A 14,629-nucleotide genomic window follows, 5' to 3' on the forward strand; every position below is an offset into this window, starting at 1 on the left:
CACGGTGAAACCCCGTCCCTACTAAAAATACAAAAAATTGGCCAGGTATGATGGTGGATACCTATAGTTCCAGCTACTCGGGAGGCTGAGGCAGGACAATGGCATGAACCCGGGAGGCAGAGCTTGCAGTGAGCCGAGATGGCACCACTGCACTCCAGCCTGGGCAAAAGAGCAAGACTCCATCTGAAAAAAAAAAAAAAAAAAAGAAACCAATATATCAAATTATTTAAAGCCTGTCTTCCAAAATCATATTTCATTAACTTCCTAGTAGATTTCACAACTGAGAAACTTAGTCTTTGATATTTACCTACTTCAATTTCACACCAATTGCTTTTATCCAGTGAGTCCCAGTGCTTGTGTATCCATGGGAAAAGGGAGGGTGTAGAAAAGGAGTACGATTCAAAAATCTTTTAACTCTTTACAAGGCCCTACTCCACTGCCAACTGGGAAGCACTGCTATGCACTGTCACTGTCACTGATAGCATCATTCAAGAGCACTGGGACACAAAGGAAAAGCTGAGAAAAATGACTTTAGGCCACTGACAATGTAAAGTTTCAGTCAAAAACAACTGTCATAAAACTCCTTACATAGTAAGCAAAGAGAAGAGAGAACTAACCTTACCCTTGAAGTCTAAACACCTTCCATCACAGAAGGCTGTGACTAAATGTCTAAACAACATAATTAGAAAAATGTATCTCAATCGGTGAAAGACAATGTCCCATCCAGATTACAAATAATGACTATCTAAAAATCTCGAAGGAAACAGTTCCTCTGTTTACAACACTTCTGACACCAAATGTATGGACTTTTGCACCAAGCAATTCTCCAGTTCTCTGCGACACCCAGCTGTGTGTCCCACAGTGCAATTCAATTCTGAAACTAACTACCTAGAATTAGGACAGACACCGCAGGTTAATAACAGGAGAGAAAAGGTACAATGCTGAAAACAATATCTAAAGAACTAATGGCTGAAAACTTCCTAAGTTCAGCGAATGACACAAACCTAGGCAGATTGAAGAATCTGTGCAAAGCCCAGACAAGATAAATCCAAAGGAAGCCATGACGAGGCACATCATAATCAACCGCTAAACTCTAAGGACAAAACCGTTTCAAAAGTGCCACAGAAAGTAGATATAGAAGAATGTCTTGTGTGGCCTGAAATTAAGGCTAAATATTACGTGCTGCCTTGACGTCGGTAAAATCAAGAAAGCCTCAAATGGCCTAACCACAAGGTCTCCCCCGAGCTCTGCTCCCACGGATAAGATCCCAAAGCCAAACAACTCTCCTTATCGCAGAGACCCGACCCCAGCCTGCTCATCCCTGCCGGCCCAGAGTTATTCAAACAAGCCAATCACATCTTCCCATGGAAGATGTCTTAGCCAAATGAAATGGTATTCCAAATGAAATACCATTCAGCAATAAAAAGAACTATTAATACACGGAACAACAATAAATCTCATACATCTAACTAGGAGTAAATGAAGATGGTTTCAAAACATTACTTAAAATATGGTTCCACTCACATGACATTCTCAAAAAGAATACCCTATACTGATGGAGAACAGATCAGTGGTTGCCAGGGTACGAGGCCAGGGAACATGTGATAAAAAGGAGAAGCACAAGGGAGCTTTTGGGGTGATGAAAATTCTCCATCCTGATGATGATGGGGGTTACATGAATCTATAGAGGTCAAAATTTACTGAACTAGATACCACAATAAAATAAATTTCATATAAGTTTTTTAATAAAAAAAAAAAGTTGGCTGGGTGTGGTGGCTCACACCTGTAATCCCAGCACTTTGGGAGGCTGGGGTGAGCAGATCACAAGGTCAGGATTTCGAGACGAGCCTGGCCAACACGGTAAACCCCGTCTCTACTAAAAATGCAAAAATTAGCCAGGTGTGGTGGCACGCGCCTGTAATCCCAGCTACCTGGGAGCCTGAGGCAGGAGAATCGCTTAAACCTGGAAGGCGGAGGTTGCAGTGAGCTGAGATCACGCCACTGCACTCCAGCCTGGACCACCAAGTGAAACGTCATCTCAAAACAAAACAAAACAAAAAACAAAGAAAATATCTAGGTCTAGGTAGGACAGCTGGAATACAGTCTGGTGGAATCATGTCAGAGCAGCGAGCTGGGTCTGGAGGGCTGGAGTAGGGTATGGCCCCACTCTAGGAAGGAACTAGGAAACGCATCCTGGGTGAAGCAAGAGCAGAGTCCCGTTCTGCAACAGATTAGCATTTATCCTGATCTGAGAAACTACATGCAAATTTAATACGTCTCACTTAGCCTCTTATTTTCCTTAACAACATGGAAAATGAGAGAACAAACAATTCAGAAGTTTAAGACATGAAATACATTTAATTCAGAAATCATACACAGAAAGGTAGGAAATAAATGGGGGGAAAAAGCAGCTAATGAAAAGTGAAAATGCGCCAGGTGCAGTGGCTCACACCTACGATCCCAGCACGCTGGGAGGCCAAGGCGGGCGGATCAATTGAGGTCAGGAGTTTCAGACCAGCTTGGCCGACATGGTGAAACTCCAACTCTACTAAAAATACAAAAATTGGCCCAGCGTGGTGGCAACCACCTGTAATTCCAGCAGCTCGAGAGGCTGAGGCAGGAGAACTGCTTGAACCTGGGAGGCAGAGGCTGCAGTGAGCCAAGATCATGCCACTGTACTCCAGCCTGGGCAACAGAGCAAGACCCTGTCTCAGAAAATAAAATAAAATATTCATAGTCTTAATAATGGAAAATAAAAACATTTACTGAATGCCAAAAAAATCTCCCTAAAAACCCCAATCAGTTGTGATCTACATAAAGAACAATTATGCTCTGCTTTCTAACCACAATTTTAAAGAACAAAAATATTCATCAAATGTGGGCCGGGTGCGGAGGCTCACGCCTGTAATCCCAACACTTTGGGAGGCCGTGGCAGGCGGATCATGAGGTCAGGAGTTCAAGACCAGCCTGGCCAATATGGTGAAACTCTGTCTCTACTAAAAACACAAAAATTAGCTGGGCGTGGTGGAGGGCACCTGTAATCCTAGCTATTCAGGAGGCTAAGACAGAGAACTGCTTGAACCCGGGAGGCGGAGGTTGCAGTAAGCCAAGAACAGGCCACTGCACTCCAGCCTGAGCGACAGAGCAAGACTCCCTCTCAAGAGGAAAAAACAAACAAACCGAAAATTCATCAAATGTAATAAATAAAACATATACTTTGGATTTTTCCATGTATTTAGCTTTTCTTAGAGCATCTTTTAGAATTATAAAAACACTTCGGGAAACGTTTTAATTTATTAACAAATACTGGAGGGCTAGGAAGAAGAGGTTAAAACTTTTTAAAATATACACAATGAATTACGCATATGTGAAAAAAAGAAAAAAGGGTTGCTGACTCCTGTCATGGAAGGCACTGTCGTATGGACACTCTTAGCCTCAGCATCCAGAGGTCCAGAAAGGGAAAATTTCAAGTCAGAGAGAATTCTATATATACCACTTATTTGGAAACTTCAGCCCTTAAGATCCCAGCATCATGACCTCAGTTTCAACACAATTGTCCTTAGACCTTGTATTGGTTACAAATACAAAACAAACAGCTCAACTGAACTAACTCTTGTCTCTCCAGAAACACAAACACAAAACCTCATAAAATGAGTGAGTTTCTAGCGGCCGTAATTACTGCAACTTCTCCAATTTTCCCCTCCACAGTTAACTAAACAGCTCAAAAACTATCAATAACAAACAACAGTCACCATGATATGGTTAGGAGTGTGGCAGATTTCTTAACCAGTAATAATAAATAGGAAAAAAATTTTGCCTATTAATAAATCTCAAGTTTCGTGCACTTGCAAGAAACTAATTAAAAGGCAGCCGTGCACAATCTACAAAAACAGCCATAAAGACTGTTACATTTTAAGTCATAGGAAACAAACCTGCTCCTCTAATATAGCAAGATACAACTGACTTCCCCTTACATACCCTAAAAAAAAGACTTACATGAGAAATATAAACATGGAAGCAGAAATACACCAAGAAAAAGACATGTCAAGCCCCACCTGTATATGTTTTCAACCATACGGTGTCAAGGCGAGCCTGGGCAGCCAAACACAAAGATTCAGAGGGTATTCTTTTCTCCAGCTTCCTCCCAGTTCTCAGGCCTGCAAGTAAATATACATGTTGAAGACCTGACGCTTTTTAATAGTTTACAAAGACACTCCCGAAAGGTTTAATGCAGAAAAAAAAAAGACAGAGAACAGAAAGATGGGAAAGAAGAGCTCGGGGAGGGGAATGAAGGGGAGAGAGGGAAAGAGGGAAGAGATGGAGGGAGAGGGAAGTGGGGAAGGGAAAGCCTCCTTCCAAGGTAGGCAGGGTGTGCCTGGTTTCTCAGGAGGCCAAATCACAATGTCATCCCCCTGCCCTCAAATCCAAAAGGTACACACACACATGACAGGAAGTCCATCGTTTTTTGTTTTGTTTTGAGATGGAGTCTCCCTCTGTAACCCAGGCCTGAGTGCAGTGGCACCATCTCAGCTCACTGCAAACTCCGCCTCCCGGGTTCACACCATTCTCCTGCCTCAGCCTCCCGAGTAGCTGGGACTACAGGCGCCCGCCACCACGCCGGCTAATTTTTTCTATTTTTAGTACAGATAGGGTTTCACCATGTTAGCCAGGATGATCTGGATCTCCCGACCTCGTGATCCGCCCGCCTCGGCCTCCCAAAGTGCTGGGACTACAGGCTTGAGCCACGGCGCCTGGCCAGGAAGCCCACTGTTTGAACGACAAACGACAGCAGCATGAATCTGCCGCTTTACCCCACAGCAGGGCGCCTGCGTGAAACAAATTACTAAAAAGGATCACCTGCAGAAAAACCCACAGCCACCACCACTCAGAGATGGAGAGAGACCCGAGGCTGCCCCGCGGGCGGTCCGCGCAGGCCCCTAGTTCGCCCGCCCGCCCGCCCAACCCCGCGCCCTCACCTCCTCCGACGCTGGCAGCCCCGGTGCCCCAGGCCAGGACCTGACGCGCAGGGCCCGGCCGCCTCGCCCCGCTGCCTTGCGGACACAGCCTCCCAGCAGCCGCTGGCTCAGGCGGCGCCAGGGATCCTGACGCCTCTCGCGACCCCCGCTACCCGCGCTTATGGCCAATCGCAAGGCGGCTCCGTGGGCGCAGCCAATGGGGAAGAGGAGCCCTTCGCCGCTCCTCCCGACTCTCCCGCTCCTGCAATCCGGTTTATCTTCCTACTTGGAGCTCACCGGCTGCGGCCAGGGGCAGCCGCAGGCGCCGGAAGGCGGGATTTCCGCCGCACGCACGCACACCCGCTCTCCTACGGGAGTCAGTTTCTCACCACCTGAATTATTTGAACTTAGCACCACTAAAAGTGGAGCAATCAGGGGCAGAGTGTTTCCAGACTTCGTGTAATAGAAATCACTGACACCATCTATTTTTTTTTTTTTTTTTTTTGAGACAGAGTCTCACTGCCTCGCCGAGACTGGAGTGCAGTGGCGTGATATCTGCTCATTGCAACCTCCACCTCCCGGGTTTAGGTGCCTCAGCCTTCTGAGTAGCTGGGATTACAGGCATCTGCCACCACACCCGGCTAATTTTTGTATTTTCAGTAGTGACGAAGTTTCATCATGTTGGCCAGGCTGGTCACGAACTCCTCACCTCTGGTGATCTGCCCGCCTCAGCCTCCCAAAGTTCTGGGATTACAGGTGTGAGCCACCGTGCCCGGCCTATTTCATATTTTAAATATTAGAAAAGTAGAACTTGGCCAGGTGTGGTGGCTCACACCTGTAGTCTTAGCACTTTGGGAGGCTGAAGTGGGAGGATCGCTTGAGCCCGGGAGTTCAAGACCAGCCTGGGCAACATGACAAGACCCTGTCTATTCAAAAAATAAAATTAGCCAGGTAAGGTGGCACGTGCCTGTGGTCCCAGCTACTCGGGAGGCCGAGGCAGGAGAATCGCTTGAACCCCGGAGGCGGAGGTTGCAGTGAGCCGAGATCGTGCTACTGCACTCCAGCCTGGGAGACAGAGCCAGACTCCGTTTCAAAATAATAATAATGATAATAAGTTTGGGCGGTGGAGGGCCACCCCCGGGCATTGGCCACCTGTGGAATGACCTGGCTTTTGGCTCCCTGGCAGCCAGCTTCTGGGTCAGGCATCTTCGTTGGTGACTGCCCCTTCAGCTCTCCTCGTGTGGCCGTGAGTGGTGTGGCACTGCCGTGACCCATCATCTTGTCTTAAAGATGCATCCTGACTTTCCTCCACACTCGCACACTCAAGAATGCAACATCGTGATTAACTTGCTAAAAGAATATCACAAAAATCATAGCATTTGAAAATTTTTTGGTCATTGCAATGATCTTGATCAGGCAATGAGAAAATAAATGCTTGAAGAATGAGTACATGGAAAAGAAGACCAAGAGCAGAGAGTATGGCAATTCGATGCAAAAGAGACTTTTTTTTTTTTTTTTTGAGACAGAGTCTTGCTCTTTCACCAGAGCAAGTGCAGTGGCTCAATCTTGGCTCACTGCAACCTCCGTCTCCTGGGTTCAAGCAATTCTCCTGCCTCAGCCTCCCATGTAGCTGGGACAACAGGCGTGTGTCACCACACCCAGCTAATTTTTGTATTTTTAGTAGAGACAGGGTTTCACCATGTTGGCCCTGGCCAGGATGGTCTCGATCTCTTGACCTTGTGATCTGCCTGCCTCAGCCTCCCAAAGTGCTGGGATTACAGGTGTGAGTCGCCGTGTCCAGCCGTAAAAGAGACTTTTTAATTCTCCAGAGGAATCTGAAAAATAAAGTGCATTTTCACTGGATGCTGAGAGAAGACCAAAAGACTATGGGTTGGCCCGGGCACAGTGGCTCACGCCTGTAATCCTAGCACTTTCGGAGGCCGAGGTGGGTGGATCACCTGAGGTCAGGAGTTCAAGACCAGCCTGACCAATATGGTGAAACGCTGTCTTTACTAAAAATACAAAAATTAGCCAGGCATGGTGGTGTGGGCCTGTAATTCCAGCTACTCGCAGGCTGAGGCAGGAGAATCTCTTGAACCCAGGAGGCAGAGGTTGCAGTGAGCCGAGATCACGCCACTGCCCTCTGCACTCCAGCCTGGGTGAGAAAGCAAGACTCCGTCTCAAAAATAAAAAAAAAAAAAAAGAAAAAGAAAACGCAGAGTGCATAGCACATGGTAGATAGATACTGACACTGCACTGAGTCTCTTATACACATCGTCTCATTTTACTCTCACAAAACCCCAGGAGTTTGGTATCTTTATTCTAATTTTAAAGATGAGAAACTGAGGCTCAAAAATATTAGGGATATGTCCAAGGTAACGCAATGAGTAATTTGTAGATCTGAAATGCAGACAGATCTCTCATTCTGAGCCAAGTGCTTCGACAGCACAGAAGGTAGAGGAACTAAAGTTCCCTGTGGAGTTGTGGGATGCTTGCTGAAGGTAGATCATTTGGTGTGGAAACCAAAACACAAATGTCATTAGCGGGAGTAAGGGAGGGAGGAGGAGGGAGGGGAGTAGAGGATTTCATTGCGGGCTGAAGGAAGAGCATGCTAAAGATGTTAATTTGTGAAAAAAAAACTTGGCAGTTTTAGTAATTTACTGTTGTGAGGAGAAATAAATTTAGAGTATGAATGGTGTGGCGGCAGATCATATGAGAGGTATAGTGAAAATTTACAGAATCTGCTGACCCCAACATCAACAAAATTAATGAGGCCCAACTCTGTACCTGCCATGACCAAGTTTTAAATTTTTCTGTAGATAGGCTGTTCCTTCCAAAGCTTAGAGATTAAGCATATATATATATATATATATATATATACATAATTTTTTTTTGAGACGGAGTCTCGATCTGTAGTCCCAGGCTAGAGTACAATGGCACGATCTTGGCTCCCTACAGCTTCCGCCTCCAGGATTCAAGCGATTCTCCTGCATCAGCCTCCTGAGTAGCTGGGATTACAGGCACGTGCCACCATGCCTAGCTAATTTTTGTATTTTTAGTAGAGATGGGGTTTCATCATGTTGGTCAGGCTGGTCTTGAACTCCTGACCTCATGATCTGCCCGCCTCAGAATCCCAAAGTGCTGGAGTTACAGGCATGAGCCACTGTGCCCGGCTGCATTTATATATTTTTAATTGAAGCCACTAGACCTCAGCATGTGGTCTAAACAAAGCCTGTTCTCCTAGTTCAGTCCATTTTCCATGATATCAGGTTCTCCAAAGGATGAACCCAAGAGGTTCCTGTTAGCTGAAGACGAAGTGAAAGGCTCACAATGACATGCAAATTTAGTAGAGCAAAGAATACGCATTTATAGTAGAATAATACATGAATTTTTTTCTTTCTACCATACAAAAAAAATAATGCTTACAATGCAGGTACATTAATTTTATATTAAAAATATTCTTAGGTTGACCTCTGATGTTTTGCTTTTGCACCTGCAGTAAGCCTTAAGGCATTTGGCATTCCCATTTTCACAAACCTAATTTAGTAGACTAAATGGCTATGCTAAGCATTTCACTTGCTTTCTATTATTCTTTGGCTGTAGACTATCACATAATGTGAGAGTTATTGATTTTATCCATGTTAATTTCTCCTACCACGTACTATAGCAAGCTATACCTTTAGCATTATTTTTTTTTAGGTTTTTGGCTTATAGGAAGGTATCTCCTAAACCATAAAACTTATCCCATATTATTTTCTTTTCTCACAATTTCTTTATTGAGCTTTGCTGTATGTAGCTTTTTGAAGTAGATTTTATAGTTTAGAATTGTTGCTTTCCGTTTTTAATCTTTCACTCTTCATTTTTATTGAGTTATGAATTAACTATCTTTATTGTAGTGGTAAAACCATTTGTAATAGTCATAGTTTGATTGAGTGTACATAAATAAATAAAACCCCTACGTTAAACTGGGAAGTGACATCAGCCCCTTTTTATTTTTTCATTTAAATTCTGAAAACACATGGAGATGAGTGTCCTTCATTTCTACCTTAAGTGGGTTGTTACAACTGAAGGTAATAGGGGCAGTCAGTTAGCACAAAACAAATGGGCAGCTACACACAAAGAACATGTTAAAGGTAAAACATGGGTATTTAGAAGGTTGCTTCCATATGTGCTATAAGTTATGTATGAGTATCGAGGAAAGAAGACAGTAATGACTACCTGGTAATCATTTGTGCTCTTACGAAGAAGGAGCAGTGGCTCCATAATGTCCCCAAAATGAGGCAGCAGTCTGTCACTGTAGCAAATGGTGAGAGGGCCCTTGAGCTAGCAGGCTGGGGCACATTCTACAACCCCTTTCCTTTGTCCTATAGATTCAACTTTCACATATGAGAAATTCTAAAGGAATTTTCTCGGCATTCACATAAAAATAAGAATAAAGATAAAAAGGAATATATCAACTCTTGTAATCACTAGAAACGTGTTGCTACAAAACAGATGAAAAAAGGAGTGAACATTTATACATTCCAACATAAATTGTAAGGGTGTAATATATCAACTCTTGTAATCACTAGAAACGTGTTGCTACAAAACAGATGAAAAAAGGAGTGAACATTTATACATTCCAACATAAATTGTAAGGGTGTAATATATCAACTCTTGTAATCACTAGAAACGTGTTGCTAAAAAACAGATGAAAAAAGGAGTGAACATTTATACATTCCAACATAAATTGTAAGGGTGTAATATATCAACTCTTGTAATCACTAGAAATGTGTTGCCACAAAACAGATGAAAAAAGGAGTGAACATTTATACATTCCAACATAAATTGTAAGGGTGTAATAAAACATAAAGAGACCGTGAAGTGAAACGCAAGAGCATGGGGAGGAGATAGCCAGAAAGTGCAATAGAAACTGGCAGAATCCATGAAAGAAACAGGATGTAAAAACAAAATCATTGTAGAAAAACAGAAAACTAAATTGTAAAGAGAACGAGGGAGACTGAACCCCAAATAATGTAAGGGTTGTAAAGGGTGTAAGTGAGAAAAAAATATGTAATGAGTCCCCTCCCCTGTCCAAAAATCCAAAAACTGTGAAACATAGGATAGAATTAGAAAAAAGTTATTGCTTATATTAAGCCAAGATAGAGCATCATAAGCACATACATTTACACTACCGTGTAGTATATGCTTATATATGTTATTAGAATGTTCAACACCAAGATATATCTCTGTATGGGACTAGAACTTTAAAGATTAAGAAAGCATTATTTGGGGGCTTAAGCAAAAATAGTCAACTTAGAGAAAAAGAAAATCATTTTGGCATCAGAGTTTTCCACAGCAAAAGTTAACACCAGAAAATGGGGGGAAATATTGAGAAAGAAGAGAAGGGAGAAGCCAATGGTTATCCTTATCCTTGCAAGATATCTATCAGCTATAAAGTGTACAGTTATAAGCACCCATAATTGCAGGGAACACTGTTTACAGAAAGTTCTTATTAAGAGATTTACCACAGGACAAAGTTCAATCAACCTAGTTCTGAGTAGGTAAAACACTACCAGTAAGGCAAGAGGTAAGCATTCACTGCATCATACATGGTGTAGAAAATGTAAAAAGATATTTTACTGATGATTCTGATAATGTACAAATGATTGAACTGTAACAACTAGGAGGAGAGAGTAAAAGAAAGGGGAAAGTAGGAATTAGCTCCCTGATTGCCTCATCTATGATAGTTGAGAGCAATGGGTTCATTTTAAATCTCAAAATTTGCCCATTGTTTAATGTATGAAAATATTAAGTGGCACAAAGGCAAATATTAAGAAATATCCTGCCACAAAAATCAAATAGTTCAGGAGAAGCTGAGAAAGTGAAAACAGCATAGAGTCTAATTTAATTGCCACTCATTGTGGGGAACCATTAGGTATTATCTAAATAAATGGGGAAAAATATAAATGCAGGTAAAATTACAAAAATAACAACCAGAAAACTACATCTTTCTTACCAATAAAGATAAATTATCATTTAACAATATAAAGTATTTAATAATAATAAAAAATACTAAATTTTATGAGACATATACAAGAAATACACCAAAATCAAATAGAGCCAAATTTTTTTAAATAAAATGGTCAACAAATACCAAACAGACAAATGCTAACAAATGAATTATCAACCTACTTGAATTATCAACCTACTTTTATTCTGTCTTCTCCTTGCTTATTTTTTTAAATTCTTTTTTAAAATTTTGTTTAGATACTTTAAAATTACTCTTTTCATATTATTTTCTCTAATAATTCTAACCTTCTGGTTCTGTTTCTCGACATTTCTGCTGTTTCTATCACAATATCTATTTTCCTTGAGTGTTTTCTTGGTGGTGGTGTTCTTTTCTGGTTTTTGTTTGTTTTGTTTGTTTTCGTTTTGATTGAAAGAAATACAACAATGGAAGCTCACACTACTGCAGGGTGCTTCTCCAGATTTTGCCTATCACTCATAATTCTACTTTTATTTACTTTTCAGTTTCCTTAGTTAGTTGCTTATTGTACTTTTCATAGTTGTAGTTGTAATCAACATGTAAGATAGGCTACAGGGAGTTTATCCTGCCACAAAATACCGGAAATCCATCTTTTTTTTCTTAAAAAAAGTCATTTTGAACTCGTGATTTGTAGGAAGGAATGCAGATTTAGAGGCATACATTTTCCATGACATGGAAAAATCATTTAACAATGTTAAGTCTCTATTTCAGCAAATACAGAAAAGATACGATTCACAGGACAAGAAAACTGACAGTTAACAACTTACATGGAAAGGCATTTCGACAAATAATATAATCCATCCTACTCCTAAGAGAGGAAAATTTGTATTAATGAAACTTCTACCAGGTATCACTTTCACCTCAGTTAATCCACGAAAATTAAGTCAGCAACATTTTGTGATAAACCATATCCAAAAGAGTTGATTGATGAAATGTCATTAATAGAACAGCAGTTATCTATCATTCAGTAAAAATTCATCTATCACCCGTACACCAAACTTAATTCCATCTTATACAAAGCACATACACCACATTGAAAACTGTCAACTTCTGATGATCTAAAAATGTCTCTTCTATGACCATGTGATCACACTGAAATAAAGAATACAGAAAATTCATAGATGGTCAGTTAAAAAAAAAAGATTCCACGAAGCAATAAACTTTCCTTAAAAATGCCAAAATAATAACATAGACTGCGTAATACAACACTCATTTTACTGACATAATCTGTTGAGGCATTTTGTTAATCAAATACTTTCTTTTATATATACTTATAAATGTCATACTAGAATTACACATTTTCTAATGAAATACAAAAGCATAAAAGAATCGTATTCATAAGTTGATTTTAATCATTGTCTCGAGTTCAATATTACAAACAAGTGTAATTATGGTACAAGTACAAAACAAATGGTGATTAAAGCATGTCAGAAAACAGATGTTCCTGCATACAGATGGACAATCCAATTAACACTTCTCAAATAGAAAACAGCTATTTACTCCTTACTAATGAGTGATATAATTATTTATCATTAATGCAGCTTGGTTTTTTAATGTCTCCATGAAGAGCTTAAATATAATTTTCCTAAAGATGCATTTGGGCCGGGCGCCGAGGCTCAGGCCTGTAATCCCAGCACTTTGGGAGGCCAAGGCAGGCAGATAACGAGGTCAGGAGATTGAGCCCATCCTGGCTAACATGGTGAAACCCCTTCTCTACTAAAAATACAAAAAAATTAGCTGGGTGTGGTGGCGGGCGCTTGTAGTCCCAGCTATTCGGGAGGCTGAGGCATGAGAATGGCGGGAACCTGGGAGGTGGAGCTTGCAGTGAGCTGAGATCCCACCACTGCACTCCAGCCTGGGCAACAGAGCGAGACTCCGTCTCAAAAAAAAAAATAAATAAATAATAAAAATAAATAAATAAATAAATAAGAAAAATGATGTATTTGGATGGTTAATGTATTTTTAATGTATAATTATCTATTGTAGTTAAAAGATGATCAAATATGCTGATTCACTCAGTGTCTATGTTTTAAATGCAGGACTTAAGGAACAATCTGCCATAAGGCACCAACTTATTGTTTTCTTTTAAATTATATATCTAACACGCATACACACACACACTATATATATACAAAACATTAATAATGATGAAAATTTTGAGAATCATGAAGAATAGTATAAATGTAATATATATTTTTTTCACAAGAGTTTTCCAACTACTCTACTTTTTTTTTTTAGTAGAATACATTAGATACTACAAAAGAAATGAAAACAAAATGATGTGGAATAGCATGTAAACAATAGAAAGAAGTTTTTGAAGATTGTTACAACACAGCTTCCCTAGCTAATAATACCTGAGAAAACCTGCACATGTGGCATATATGTGTAGGTACCTTTTAGCATATATAATGGATTTATTAATATTTCTTCATTGCGTTGATGGGATGAATATATAAAATAGTAAGTATAAATACCTAGACCTTTGCTTGGTGTATAGTAAATATTGTGTTAAAATAGAACTCTACTATCTTTCTACAGAAATACTCTATGCAGTGATTACTTCTGGCTGTGATACATAAAAACAGGAAAATCTCAATAGAGAAAAAATATGTATTCATGATCATGATTTGGATTTTTCCAAAGAACAAAAACTATGAATTGGGTTGCAAAGATTTCCTGTTAAGACAACAGTAGAAATAAAGACATGGAGTAGAAGATACACACATTGAGTAGGTTTAACAGGCCTAAGCAAAAGATGCACATAATGAAACATCAGGAGAACAGACTAGAAATTCCTCTAAGCCTGTTGTGAGAGCCAAAGAAAATACATCTGGGTTTGACTGTTGATAATGAGGAATTTCTGAAAGGTTGACCTATAGAAGTTCTGAAAAAATGCTTCTAAACAAACCAGATTCCTTTGTCAAATAGATAAGGGAAATTATGGATATGTAATGCCACTTTAGACATTTCAAATGCACATTAACAAGCAACAGCAAAAAGTAAACCCCATTTAACTTTATTTAACCTAGATTTTATGAACTTATTTACTAAGCAAACTCTCCCATCCATATTTCCCTACTTGTAATACTTATTAAGAATCACTGTTCTGGTGTCATTGGAATTTACTTAGAGAAATGCAGTCTAACCTCTGCTTTAAGAAGCCAACTCTGGCAGAACTATCAATTGGAAAAAAGGAGAGTTTAGATGCTAGGAGGCCATTATAAAGCTCACTTGAGAGCTAATCTGTGCATGACTCTGACAGGAGAAAATAAAATTGAGAAAAAGGCCTGCATTGGAGGCAACAATCCTTGGAATGTGATTGACCGTAGATAATAATGAATGTGGAAGACCCAGAACAGACTTTAAAATGTTAAGCCCAAATGACTGTCTGACAGGTGGTATCTGTAATGAAAACTGGAAAGTCTGAAAGAAGAACAAGATTCTGAGGAAAAGACTAATTTTTTAATGTGTTGAGTTTGAGGGCCTGCTTTGGAACTAACGGGCAGCTGAAGATTTCATTTCATGTCAAAGAAACCTAATTTAAAATCCAGCAAGTACTAAACTCAGAGCTAAATGTGAAAGACTGAAATATGAACTTGCCCACCATGTTAGAGAGGTTTATGAGAGCTCAATGCAGAAATGCCTC

The 14,629-nt window shown here is 40.4% G+C and overlaps 1 long non-coding RNA gene and 1 pseudogene across 1 annotated transcript; one reads left to right on the forward strand and one right to left on the reverse strand.

Annotated features, from left to right (window-relative positions):
- Positions 1–61: 61 nt before the first annotated feature.
- LOC129028698 (uncharacterized) lies at positions 62–5,180 on the reverse strand. The gene is made up of 3 exons (XR_008499443.2): positions 4,977–5,180; positions 4,056–4,157; positions 62–183 (listed from the first exon to the last, which is right to left on the reverse strand). It is a non-coding gene; the product is annotated as an uncharacterized LOC129028698 (long non-coding RNA).
- A 1,065-nt stretch (positions 5,181–6,245) lies between these two features.
- Positions 6,246–6,801, forward strand: LOC134738237 (COX assembly mitochondrial protein 2 homolog; annotated as a pseudogene).
- Positions 6,802–14,629: the final 7,828 nt, after the last annotated feature.

This window comes from Pongo pygmaeus, chromosome 16, assembly GCF_028885625.2.
Source record: "Pongo pygmaeus isolate AG05252 chromosome 16, NHGRI_mPonPyg2-v2.0_pri, whole genome shotgun sequence".
Classification (NCBI taxonomy): domain Eukaryota; kingdom Metazoa; phylum Chordata; class Mammalia; order Primates; family Hominidae; genus Pongo; species Pongo pygmaeus.